The sequence below is a fragment of the Bos grunniens genome, chromosome 10 (assembly GCF_055505025.1).
Source record: "Bos grunniens cultivar Pamir isolate PY7600 chromosome 10, Bosgru_T2T1.0, whole genome shotgun sequence".
NCBI classification, from domain to species: Eukaryota; Metazoa; Chordata; class Mammalia; order Artiodactyla; family Bovidae; genus Bos; species Bos grunniens.
The window spans coordinates 71,948,100-71,962,505 of record NC_141174.1 but is presented as its reverse complement, the minus strand read 5'-3'; the positions used below and the strand labels follow the sequence as shown (position 1 = coordinate 71,962,505).

The 14,406-nt window shown below is 34.9% G+C and overlaps 1 long non-coding RNA gene across 1 annotated transcript in view; it reads left to right on the top strand.

The window, feature by feature from the left end:
* The first annotated feature begins 5,164 nt into the window (after positions 1-5,164).
* The window catches only part of LOC147364806 (uncharacterized), a 120,238-nt gene continuing 110,996 nt past the window's right edge, over positions 5,165-14,406 (top strand). Inside the window, exon 1 of the long non-coding RNA XR_015135019.1 lies at positions 5,165-5,418. This is a non-coding gene — a long non-coding RNA (uncharacterized LOC147364806). The remainder of the gene's footprint in view (positions 5,419-14,406) is intronic.

Below are 14,406 nucleotides of genomic sequence, written 5' to 3'. Positions count from 1 at the left end.
CCATATTTACAAACAAAAAAGAAAATATACAGAAAGAAGAAGGAATCTTAAAAATGTTAGTGAAAAATTATCATTTTCTTTGGGCACAAAGATGAATATCCTAGATCTGTGAGCTAAGGAAAAGGGGAGTGGCCTAGGTGGCACACTTTGTATATGATGCCACCTTTCAGGAGGATTTCATTTTCATGCCTAGGAGACAAGCATCTTAAAAAAAAAAAAGCTGGCTATTGCATATAAAGTTTAGAGAATTGAGTATTGTCTACTAAAGCAACAAGATTTACGAGAGACGTCTGGCTCAATTGCATTAGGGAAAAAAATGATTTCAAAAAAATCGCTTCCTTGCCTTTTAAAATGAAAACCATCTGCAATGAAAAATTTAAAATGATAAATCTTCTCCTTTCACACTGCTACTGATAAATGGTTAGTTTTTTTTCCCCTCCTTTTGAGAGGGACAGAATAGAAATATAGGAATATGTGATATTTTTGTATACAGGTCTTTTATTAAATATCTGTGTACTCTTTCTGGAACTTTTAATAAGATTTTAAGTTTATTATTAATGAATGTTGTTGTTATCTGATATTATGAGAGCCATTGCATGGAAACTCCAGACTATAACTTTTTGGAGTTGACAGTCAATAACATTTGACCTCTCTTACCTACAAAAAATATCTTATTCTGTCCTCATAGTGATTTAAATCCATAGGGCATATTTAAGTCAAGATCTGGTCAATGTAAAGTTTTAGTCAATTTATGCAAGTTTGTATTTTATGTTAAACATTCAATAATAGATACTTTTAACAATACAATATACTTTTCATGGTGATAAAAATCTACAAATCCCAGCATTTATTCAAATTATAAAAGAAAGAAAAAAATGCCATAATTATTATGTATTCACATACACATGGGTGTGAGCACACACACACAGAAGGAGGGCAGTGACTAAAGTAAGAAAGCTGCAGGTTAGCCTCTTTTTTTGTTTGTTTGGTTGGTTGGTTCTCTACTATAAAGGTATTTAGGCAAGTGTGTGCATTGTTTCATTTTACCCAAATCCTAACAAAGGGTGAGACCCTAATAAGGGGCAATGACTAAAGTCACATAAAATCATTCTCTGTATTCTGTGACTCTCAGCTTATTAATCTAGAGCGCACTAAATCTCATCTGGCTTACTGTGAAGCAGTAGTGAGTACAACTATCTCTAATGGTGGTTTCTCTCCCTTTCCTCAAATATAGGAGCACCCAGGCTCCTTTGGAAACATGTGAGTTTAATTGGAAATTCTGGCGCCTACTTTACTAGTCATAAACCAGGTAATTGTTTCCTAATGCAACCTGGCAGTGCCATTGAGGGCAGATTATACAGAGCTGCCATCCTGAGGTGTTCTAAACAAGTGACAAATCATTAACAGCAAGTCTCTGGATCTCTGTGAGCGAGCTCTGTGGCTGCTACTGAAGGGAAACAAGACCAGAGAGGAGCGAGGGAGATCTGAGTAGGCAGGAGCTGCTGCATTAATGACTGGCATTGCCAGCACTGTGTGCTGGGGATGACTGTGGCATCTTCACTTTCACTTCTCCTCAGAGGTGTTGCTATGGGTACCATCTCAGAGGTGTCACGGGAAAAAAGAGCAGGAGGTAGACTGATGAACAAGATAAGAAAGTAAAGGATATGCAACAGCGTAGCACTATGAAGACATCCTTCCCATACAAACGAGTGTATTGCATACTTCGATAGGGACCCATTAAATATGGAGGATGGCAGACAGGAGAGTGGGTTGAATTGTCAGCAAATGACAAATAAAAGGTGCTTTGGAACTATTTTATGGCCTCAATTATCCACAAGATAATAGTAGTACTGGACCTATATCATTCAGGGTACAATCCTTTGTCACTAAAGTAATTTATGAGACCCTGGGAATTGTATGCATGTGTGGTATATGGGTATTTTTGTGATACGGAAAGGCTCGGGAAAGCTGTTCATTATTTTAAAGGCTATGTTTTTCTGCACTCTTTTCAAACTCCTGCTCCCTCCCATGATCAGAGATTCTATGAAGGTGCCAACTCCCTAGCATTTTGACTCTGAAATTAAACATCATTGTAAGTTTCCCTCCTGTAATATGTTAATCACCATTAGTCTAATTCTTTCTCTTTCTGTCTGTAATATGTTAGCCTTTGAATAAAAGTCAGGGAAAAATTATTAGGAGCATTTTAACAAATTGCAGCATTTCAATGATTATGTCACAGTTGTCAGATTCCTTCCTAGCAGACTTGGAAAAGTGACATTTTCTTAGTCTCCCAAGTTTATTTGACTTATTAAAATAGAATAAACAATGTTGAGGTAGAAAACAGATTTTTCTACAAACCGTTATTGTTGTGTTATAATCAAAGAATTCAACCATGTATATATTTATAGGGGACTTAAAAAAATTCTGGTGGAAATGCAGAGCAACTTCCCCTCATAGTTTGTTTGGAAACTCAAAGTTCATGTTTTATGGGTCATGTGGCATTCAGCCTTTCCAAATTGGCTGGAATAGTTTCTGTAAAGATACAGCTAGAATTTTTGTTATCTTTTTGTTTTCTTCCCTTTCCTCTTATTTATTATTTTACTTTTGCTCTCCTATTTTAAAATCATGGTAGTTGCTCAGAATGTCAACCAAAATAACATTCATAATCTGAAACCACTGCCTATTATTTTCACACATATATCATATAACTGTCATTGGAAACCAAATTCTGGGGTGATTTGACCAAACTCTAGGGAGGCTATTGCAGATACTTTTCTATAAAAATATGTTTTTACTAAAATCATACAAAAGGACCCTTAACCCTGACCCTACTGCATATTTATTTTTTGTTGGCATCAATTTACTCAGGCAAAGAAACAGAAGAAGTTCTTAGAGAAAGATCAGGTCCTAACTTTCAGACACTTCTCTTCTCTCTGGTTCTAACTTAAGGTATAGATTGTTGTTAGAACTAGAAACAGATATTTATGGGAAAATGAAATTGAATTTGACTAAGCAGGAAGAGCTAAGACAGATTAGGAAAAACAGAGTAGACCTAGTCTTTATTCATTAATTTGTTCATTTATTCAACATTTAAGAAACAGCTGACATGAACAAGGTACTATACATGGCAGAGAGAAACAAAGACAAATAAAACACAGACCTCTCCCAAGGAGCTTGTATCTAGAGGACACAATCTTGAAATAGCTTATTCTATAAAGCTGTGAGTAGTGTGTCTATATACCAATATGATCTGAAATGTCTAGAAATGAGTGAAGTAGTGAGGATATAATTCACAGAAGGACTTCCAGTGCTCAGTCACTCTGTTGTGACTGACTCTTTGTGACTCCATGGACTAGAGCCTGCCAGACTCCTCTGTCCATGGAATTTTCCAGGCAAGAATACTGGAATGGGTGGCCATTTCCTTCTCCAAGGACTTCCAAAGTATCAAATAAAAGTAATTATTTATTTTCCAAAGGCTTTTATGTATAAAAAAACAACTTGAAGTATTAAACACTAGATAAGCACAATGAAGGGAGAATACAAATTATTACTATACAGGGTATATGGAAGCCAATGTAAGGAATGTGACTGGGAGAACCTTGGGATAGATCTCAAATTTGGGGACTTTGTTACCTACATACTATTATTTTCACCTTGAAAAGAAAATGTTTTTTATTAAACATCATTAATTATTTCTATGAATTATGACATTATGGCAAGTAAGCTTCAAGAGGTTCTTATAGTCAGTCATGGGTTTCCTTGGTGGCTCAGTGGTGAAGAATCTGCATGCAATGCAGAAGATGCAGGAGATGCATATTCAATCCCTGGGTCAGGAAGATCCCCTGAAGGAACGCATGGCAACCCATTCCAGCATTCTTACCTAGAGAATCCCCACAGAGGAACCTGGTGGGCTATGGACCATAGGTTCACAAAATGTTGGGCACAACTGAAGCGACTAAGCAAGCAAGCAAGCATAGTCAGTTGTAGCTTTGTACTATATAATCTGGGCTTCCCAAGTGGCTCTAGTGATAAAGAACCCACCTGCCAATGCAGGTTAGACAATAGAGTTGTGGGTTCAGTCCCTAGGTTGGGAAGATCCTCTGGAGGAGGGCACTGATAATCCACGCCAGTTTCTTGTCTGGAGAATCCCATGGACAGGGGAACCTGGCAGACTACAGCCCATAGCGTCGCAAAGAGTTGGACAGGACTGAAGTAACTTAGCACACACACACTATATAATCTGAATGTTTTCTATAATAGAGTTTCTTAAAATCAATTATTGTTTTTTATGATAAAGTTCAAAATAATTTTCCTTCCAATTATGATGTTAAGTTGCATCTAGTTCAACAAGAATATTATTGAGGAGGAGTTGTTTTGAAAAACTCAATTGTTAATCAGTTATCTTAAATTCTATCACTAAATTTGGCATTTTGGTTTTGAATTTCTCTCACTTCCCAATATTGGAAAATTGTCAGGAGATAGTATTATAGAAACATTTGGAGTAATAAAGTTACTAGCTCAGACTTGTGCTTACTGAACAATTAATAATGCCACCTGTCATTATTAGTGACAATAAAAGTCGCACATCTTAAATCTTGCAAGATAGCTAGAGGCCATCAAGTTATCCTCCTTATACTACAAATTTTAGTGAATTTTAGAAAATGATCCAACTGATTTAAAAGTAGAATTTAACATATTTACAACCTCTGAATATATTACAAGGTGATTACAAATTGCTTTGCGATTTTTTTTTATACTCAGAAAAAAAGGTTAGCTTTTACTACAATGTAAAATTTAGAGCCTTCATTGAAATATGTCTTCAAAAAAGCTGCTTAAATTTTTTATGAAACCATTAAATATATAAACACTTGAAAGGACAGTGTATCTCTATACACATGCATATGTATATATATGTGTGTGTATGTGTATTTATACATATTTATATAAAGCATGCATGAATACACACTCTTATATTTATCTGTACATATGTCTGTCCCTGCATCTGGAAGAATATATTTGCGTTTGTAGAGTTGGTCCAGTGTTCATATCCAAATGCAAATTTGACTCTTTGAAGCAAATTTTCAAATTTGCATCTCTTTCTTTCTCAGTGGTTTTGCCAGTTGGTGTATTTCTTTGCTTATTTCCACTTTTTCTTCCTCTGCAGCATCCCCCATGAAGTGGCGCTGAAAGATCACGTTAGCACAGTTCCATGATGTGAAATACCACAAGTCTGCAATTTTTCGGTCTTGAGAGCAGCGCTGGGTTGAGAGGATGGAAATCTTTCAGTAATTATACCAGTTTGTATTCGTCTCACATTTGGGACCAAATACAAATCCGATCCACTCTTTCTCCCTGTGAATATTCATAAAAAACAAAGTGCCAATTCTGGGCTGATCATGTATGGAACCAAACATGTTGGTAAGTCCTAAGTATACACTGTATGTATGTATACATAAGAATATATATATTTATATACAGTAATTTTGCTTGTGTCCTCCTCTGTGAAATTTGTTTGTTTAGTATAGGGGCTGCTGTTATAATGTGTTAATAAGCTGCTGAAAGCTTGGCACCTATTACTTGGAATGACAGCTATGTTAGAAGCCTATTAACACTCATAGCAGCAGCTCTGCAGCTACTAGAAATGAATTTCAAAGAAGGTAAATGAACAAAAGCAATTTATGTCTCTAAGGAAAGCAAATAACATGCCCAGAACTATATATATATATATATATATGTATATATATATATATGGAATATACAGTATATAAAATTTTTAAAAACCTCTTCCAATTAAAGACACAGCAGAAGAGAACTTTGGAGAAAGGAAAACTGCCTAAAAGATTTCCAAACAACCTTGAAGACATAAATGTTAAATATATCAAGCATAACTTCCTCCTTTTGTTTCTGTTCTATTTAAACTAGAACCATATCAAACTTAGTTATAGAAATAGAAGTGTATAGGTAGAGAAAGTTAGTTTTCTCTCCATGAGAAAAAATTAAATCATATAGATTTAGCTCGAACTTTTTCTTAGTCTCTGAACTTAGAAGGATACCATTTGTTATTGTTCTCTGAGGCAGGGCACTTTATGAGTCAGTTCACCCTGTCTTTGAAGTATTTTACTTACTTTTCATTGCCACTGAAATTTTACAAGATGGCTAAAAGTCCTGGTTGAACCTTAATCATAATAATAAAAATGTGCTAAGTTAGATTGGGAGTAATTTTTTTTTTTTTTTATGATACAGCATGTGTGTGTGTGTGTGTGCGTGTGTGTGTGTTGGGAAGGTTATATGCTGATGTTGGAGAGAGGCTAATTCCATCATTTTAGACTATATTTAGATTAAACTATCAACATTTTAGAGCCTTGCATTTGAAACCAAGTAACAGGAAAACATCAAAAGACTTTTACATTTCAACTTACACACAAAAATTAGAAATTTTAGACCACTTTCAGAGTTTGTATGAAACTAACAGCCAGTGGTTATAATAGGCAGCTTCATCCCTAGAGTCATTTATATTATTACTTTTATATCTTTAATATTAGGATTGCAATGTCTTGGGTACATAGTAGTACTATCTTTGAATTCATAGCACCAACTTTGTATTATCTGTGTATTGATCCTCTGCCTTCTAAAAATAAATCTTGAAAAGTCTTTTGGAGTAATAGAAAACAGATGTTTACTCTAAAAATCTATGCAAATGTAAACTCAAAACCATTCCCTGTATGCATATGCATGTGTTCATACACTAATAAGCCTTAAGATTAGGACAGATTATTGTAATGACAGAGGAAAGAAGTGAGAAGAAAGGCAGTTCTTTCATCACTGAAACTCATGACAAAATATGCTTTAAATATTGTCCAAATAGGATTTTGGTTTTCCAGGTAGGGCGTCACTATAAATGCCCTGTGAGACACTAACTAGAAATGCTCTTACTTTAAGTTCCATTAACCAAAACCTATGTTTACTTGGCCCTCCTATAAAGTCAACAGTACAATGACAACTGATGCTCATTATGATTATCCTTGGGGCTTCCCGGTGGCACTAGTGGTAAAGAACCTGCCTGCCAACGCAGGAGATATAAGAGACTCTGGTTTGATCCCTGGGTCTGGAGGGTCCCCTGGAGGAGAGCATGTCAATCCATTCCAGTATTCTTGCCTGGAGAATCTCATGGACAGAGGAGCCTGGCTGGGTAAAGAGTCAGACATGACTGAAGCGACTTAACACGCACACATGATTGTCCTAGACAGACTTAAGCAAGGTAAACTTTTGCCTTTCAAATTACTAATAGTTTAATTATGCCCAGCCTTAGTAGTATACAATGATTTTAAAAATGGATTCTAACAACTTAAAAATATACAATTTGTGTATGCAAAGAGTCGGACACGACTGAGCGACTGAACTGAACTGAACTGATGATATGGATAAAAGGAAATGGCAACCCACTCCAGTGTTCTTGCCTAGAGAATCCCAGGGACAAAGGAGCCTGGTGGGCTGCCGTCTATGGGGTCGCACAGAGTTGGACACGACTGAAGTGACTTAGCAGCAGCAGCAGCATGATATAGATAGTAACTCTACTATTTAGAGTAATTGAATAACTCAAATACCCTACCCCATCTCTAGTAGAGAACAGGCCAAACTTAAATGAATCTGTATTTATTGGAGTTTTCTAAGGACTTATATCCAGAAATGCCAATTATCAGTCATTTATGAGCTGCCCAATATTATAATCTTCTGAAATTATCTATGAAATAGAATCTGGCCATTCAAACAATAACATCAAAAACAAAGACTGTGTAACATTAACATTTCCAATAGTAAAAATTAACTTTATTATTTTATTTTTTAAAATAATTACTTTAAGACTCTTATTAAAAATATGTATATGGAAAAATCTATAAAGCAAATGTGTATCATTCAATGATTTACCATGAAGGAAACACCTGGGTGGCCACCTATAAGATGAAATATCAATTAACACCTTAGGAACTTCTTTCCAATCACTGCCTTCCCTCTGCCTCCCATCATGGTACTCACCATCCTTACTTTTTTCCCTTTAGTTTTATCACCTAAAGTCAAAGTTTAATCTGTTTTTAAAACTTACATGGAGAAAATCATACAATGTAGATTCTCTTGTGTCTGGCTTCCTTATGAAGTTTCATGTTGCTGTAAGTTTCATGTTGCTATAGTATTTTATTGAATGGATGGATATTGGGTACTTTCCAGTTTGGGATGATTTCAGACAATGCTGCGTTAAACCTTTTGCATGTTTCCTGGAACCCTTGTGCATGCACTCTTGTGGAGTAGGTGTCTATAAGAAGAATTGCTGAGAGATAAGGTATATGCATGCTCAATTTAAGAAGGTAATGTTGATCTGTTTTTCAAAGTGGCTGTACCAATCAATTTACACTTCTATTGGGAGTATTAGAGAGACTTGATTTTTCTACTTCGTTGTCATCGTTAGTTATTTTTAAATTTTTAAAATAATAGTCATTCTTGTGATGTCTTATTGCAGTTTTAATTTCCTCTTCCCTTATTAGTAATGGAGTTGAACACTCTGTGTATGTATTGGCTTACTCTTTGTAAATGGCAGCTTTTTCTTTATTGGTTTGTCACAGTTATCATTTTTTAAAGTTTTGTAAAGGAGTCTTTACTAGTTATGTGCTCTAGATATTCCACTGTATGGTTTGTCTTTTTACCCTTGAATTAGTGTATTTTAATGAACAGGTAATCTATTCAAATTTTTACAAATTTGGTCAATATTTTTTGAGTTAATTTTTCTAGATATTCTATTTAATCTAAATTTTCAAATTTATTTTCATGACATTGTTAATATTTGTAGCATCTATCAGATCAGATCAGATCAGTCGCTCAGTCGTGTCTGACTCTTTGCAACCCCATGAATTGCAGCACGCCAGGCCTCCCTGTACATCACCGACTCCCGGAGTTCACCGAGACTCACATCCATCGAGTCAGTGATGCCATCCAGCCATCTCATCCTCTGTCGTCCCCTTCTCCTCCTGCCCCCAATCCCTCCCAGCATCACAGTCTTTTCCAATGAGTCAACTCTTCGCATGAGGCAGCCAAAGTACAATTTAAAATATTGATATTGGTTATTTATGCCTACCATTCTTTTAATTTTAATCAGTTTTATCAGGGTTTATCAATTTTATTAGTCCTAAAAAACAAATTTGATTTTGTTCGTTTTCTCTATTATATATGTTTAATTTGCAGTTTCTCCTCTTTTCCTTACATACTTTCATCTATTCTCTTTGGCTGCAATTTCTGTTCTTTTTGTAATTTAAAAAGATCAAGTTTTACTTTCTCTTCTTTTCTAATATATGGATTTAAAGCTATAAATTCCATTTACAAATAACTTCAGCAACATTCCATAAGTTTTGAGAGGTCATAGTTTACTATCATTTAGTTTAAAATATTTTCTAATTTCCATTTTTATTTTACTTCATCCATGAGTTATTTAGAGTATATTACTTACTTTCAAACATAGGGATTTTCCAAATTGTTTCCACGTATTTCTACTTTATATGCATTGTTATCAGAGCGCATATTCTGTATGTTCTTGTTCTTTTGAAATTTGTTAGAATTGCTTTATGACCCAAGAAATGGTAAGTTTGGGGACAATTTTGTATATGCTTGAAAAGAATATGTATTCTGAAATGATGGCCATGTTTGAAATACGTTTATTATCATATTGTTAAATACGTCTATATGATTTCTAATTTTGTCTGTGTGTTGTATCAAGTTACTAAGAAAAATCTTTCATCATGATTGTCCATTTGTCTCTTTAGTTTTATTAGTTTTTACTTTATATACCTAAGGCTATGATAAGGGCATATATATTTAGAATTGCTATAAGTTTCTGCTGAATTATACTTCTGATCATTATAGTGTCCCTCTAGGTCCATCTGTGTTGCTGCAAAGGACAAGATTTCATTCTTTATGGCTGAGTAATATTCCAGTGTATTTACCACATCTTCTTAAGCTTGTCATCTGTTGATGGGCCCTTGGGTCCATTGTACACAGGCCCTTGCCTGTTGTAAATAATGCAGCTATGAACATTAGGATCCATATATCTTTTCAAATTAGAGTTTTTGTTTTTTTCCAGATATATAACCAGAAGTAAGGCTGCTGGATAATATGGCAGTTCTATTTTTAATTTATTAAGGAAACTCCATACGGTTTTTCTTAGTGGCTGCACCAATTTACATTCCCATGAAAAGTATACAAAGATATCCTTTTTTCTACATCCTCTCCAGTATTGGTTACTTGTAGACTTTTTGATGATAGCCATTCTGACTGATGGGAATTGATACCTTATTGTGCTTTTGATTTGCATTTGTTTTAATAATTAGCCATATCAAGCATCTTTTCATGTGCCCATTGGTTGTCTGTACATCTTTTGTGGAAAAATGCCTTTTTAGGTCTTCTTCACATTTTTTGATTGGGTTGTTTGATTTTCAATATTGAGGTGTCTGAGCTGTTTGCGTATTTTGGGTTACCCTTGTCAGTTATATTGTTTGCAAATATTTTCTCCCATTCTGTAGGTTATGTTTTTGTTTTGTTGATGGCTTCTTTTGCATTCTTTTTAATCATCTGACAATCTTTGTCTTAATTGAAGCATTTAGTCCACTAATGTATTTATTGATATATTTGGCTTAAATATACTATTGTTTCATATGTTTTCTATTTGTGCATATGTGTTCCTTTTTCTCCTTTCTATTTTCTTTTTGAGTAATTATTTTTCATAATTTCTCTTTGATTCTGTTGGCATAGAAGTCATAATTCATTTATTATCCTTTTGATGATTATACTAAAAATTACAGCATTCATCCCTAACTTACAAATGTCTAATATTAATTGATGTTCTTAGTCTCTTCTTAAATAATTTAATTTCACTTACTCTCTCCTTCTTTTGTATATAAATGCAAGTGAAAAATGTAAATATTTTGTAGTAAATATTTATTAATATTTGCTTTTGTAAGTTTCCAATTTTCCCTTGTTTTCCACCTAAGGTTATTTTCCTTCATATGAAGAAAGCCGTAATGCATTATTTATTGTAGGTCTGCTGGTGACAAATTCTCTGAGTTTGTTTGAGCTGTATTTAGCTCTTCCCTGATAGCTAGTTGGTAAAGAATCCACCTGCAATGTAGGATACCCCAGTTCAATTCCTGGGTCAGGAAGATCTGCTGAAGAAGGGATAGGCCACCCACTCCATCTTGGGCTTCTCTTGTCACTCAGCTGGTAAAGAATCCACCTGCAATACAAGAGACCCCAGTTTGATTCCTGGATTGGGAAAATCCCCTGGAGAAGGGAAAAGCTACCCACTCCCAGTATTCTGGCCTGGAGAATTCCATGGACTGTATAGTCCATAGGATCACAAAGAGTCAGACATGACTGAGTGACTTTCACTTTCACTTTCACTAGATGAATTATTTTTATTCTAGAAGAAAAATTATAGAAAACTAGGACTCTTAAGTTGACAGCAAATTCTTTCTTACCTTAAATATTTATTCTTACCTTAAATATATTTTTGCATTATCTTTTATCTTTCATTGTTTCTGTTGATAAATAGCCTATAATCTACACCTTTTCAGGATTTGCTAATATATCTTTTGTGATAGCTTTCTTTGTATTTATTTTTTGGGGTTCATAAGTTTTCTTGAATCTGTGGCTTGATATTTTTCTCTAATTTTAAAATATTCTCAACCATTATGTTTCAAATGTTGCCCTTGATTCATTCTCTTTTTTCTCTTTATCAGACTCTGAACTGTATGTTTGAAACTATAGGTCTTTTAACTGTGTCCCCTGTGTCTAATCAGATCTATAGGATTTATACTGAACCCTTGTGAGCCTGTTTAATGTGGTTTTTACTGTCTTTAAGGTTATATTTTTGTGGCTCTGCATCCTTGGTTAGTTTTTTTTTTTATGTGAAAATTTGTTTACAAAAATAATATGAGAACTGGGATGATGTCTTCTTCTAGATAGTATTTGTTTCTTCCAGATGCCTGAGGAATATTCTGTAGAAAATCATTCAGGGAAGTTAATCTGGTGTCTGGCATTGGGATTCTTTAAAGCTGCATAATAGTCATTCTAGGGTCTTATCTGACTTTAGTTTGCCCTGGCTTTTCCAGCACAGTTTTTCTAGATCTTAACCCAAAGCAGTAGGAGTTCATAGCACTTCTTTCCTTGGAGACCCCTCGACTTGATACTGGTCCCTTATACTTAAGAGGCTCCCCCTTCTTAAATTAACAGATGCCCTCAGAGGAAAAGGAGCCCTCAAAATGCACTCATCTCCCTGGGTCTCTATTCTTCCCTAGACCTTCAACTGATAAGTCTTGGCTACTTAGTTAGTTCCTTTGTGCCTTTAAACATATGCTTTTGGATGTGTGTTTTGTTCAGCTCTGGACTTCCTCAGGAGGTGATTTAATCTGAATTACCTAGTCTGCTATTACTGAAAGTGGACTCTCCTTAAATTTGTCCTAATTCTTTCTCAGTCTTTTATGAATTTGAATAGTTTATTGGTTAGAGTTTAGATGAAATTTTAATTGGGAAATTATTGACTGTTTATACAAAGTAAGCTGGAGCATGTACATCTATACTTTTTACCTTGTTGATCTAAGTCTTAACCATGAAGTGTGTCTTGCCTCAAGCTCAGAAGGAGACACTCTGATCAAGACTCTTGTGCATGTATTTTATTGGGGAATATTCCTGGGAAAAACTGATAGGGACCTAGAAGGATCCAAGATCCTAGAATTGTAACTTTGGCTTAATCATACAGAGTGGCCCTGAAGACCATGGTGATCACACCTCAGAAGAATTCAACTTGGGGCAAAAAAAGTTAGAATATTTTGACCCCTGTATATCTCAGTCATTGTTGAAGGGATGTTCCCAAGGTAACAGAAATACCTATACTTCCTGCTTTCCAATTACAGATGCAGAGCCTGTTTGCAATAAAAGCACACTGGAAGCTGGTATGCATGTAATTAGTAAAGGAATCCAAGAAGATACGGGCAGAGTGGACAGTGACTGTAATAACTTATAAGGCTCTGTCTTAATGTAGGTCCATGGAGTCCACAGACTTCACTGGGAAGAAAATGTGCTTTTATTTTTACTAGCTTCTACTAAAATTTAGCATTTTCTTTAATTATGAAAGTAGTAACATTATCAGTACCTGTAAAGCAGTACTTGTCCCTATAGCACAAGACCTAGCATTGAGTAAGTAAATTGCTCAATATATTTCATTTTTGAAATGTGTGAGATAAACAATACTGGAATTAGGTTAAAATTAGTCTCTGAATAAACCACATTTCTAAAATGAACCTTCTATAATATGATTAGAATACAAACATGTTGCTCTAAACTCTGATCATCCAGTATGGTATTAGGAGAATAATAACAATCTATTTTACTGGTCAAACATATGATTTTAAAAAGAGAGCATATGTCCAGAGATTTGGTTAGTGTTATATAAAATTGTTACTCGTGTGGGGGTATTTTTGTTATAATAATTATGTACAAAGAGTCCTCACAGTATTCTTTTATAGTCCCGTTCTGGGATCACTGTATAAAACTGGATTAGAGGGTGGGATGACAGTGACTTTGCATGTGTATGTTGATCACTCAGTCATGTCTGACTGTCTGTGACCCCATGGACTGTAGCCTTCCAGGCTCCTCTGTCCATGGAATTCTTCAGGCAAGAATATTGGAGTGGGTAGCCATTGCATTCTGCAGGGGATCTTCCCAAACCAGGAATCGAATCCAGGTCTCCTGCTTTGCAGGCAGATTCTTTACCATCTGAGCCACCAGGGAAGCCCAAGATTCCTTAGATTTTATAGCAAAATCCATGGCTCCAAATATTTAAGAAGAGAAAGAAAGGAGAATCATTTTAAAAACTTACTTTGACATATAATCAAGGTTAACCTTCATACTGTAGTTTGAAAGAGAAAGCGAAGTTTAGCTAATGGATAGTGGACATTTTCCTAAAATTAATACCTATACAGAGAAAGGATGCCATCTATAGCACTGTAGGACAAAAATCTTGTCCAGAACCAGAAGTTAAAAAAAAAAAAAAAAAATCTAAAATTCCCTTGTCTCTGGTGAGACAGATATCAACCCCAAAGTCAGAGATGATGAATCCTTTTGAGTCTTTTTCCAACATTTCTGGTAGAATATAGTTTTATATTAGAAAAGCTCCCTTGTACCCCACCTAATGAGATTTCAATACTGACAAGCCCACACATAGTATTGTAGGCCAGATAGGTAGCTGTGATGGTTTGGACCATGAGACAGCACCACAAATAGGCTATTAAGTATATTTGATTTACTATATTTCCTTTCTGATTTGAAATATACCTGTCCATTTTATAGAAAGTCAATTTTTTCTTTAAA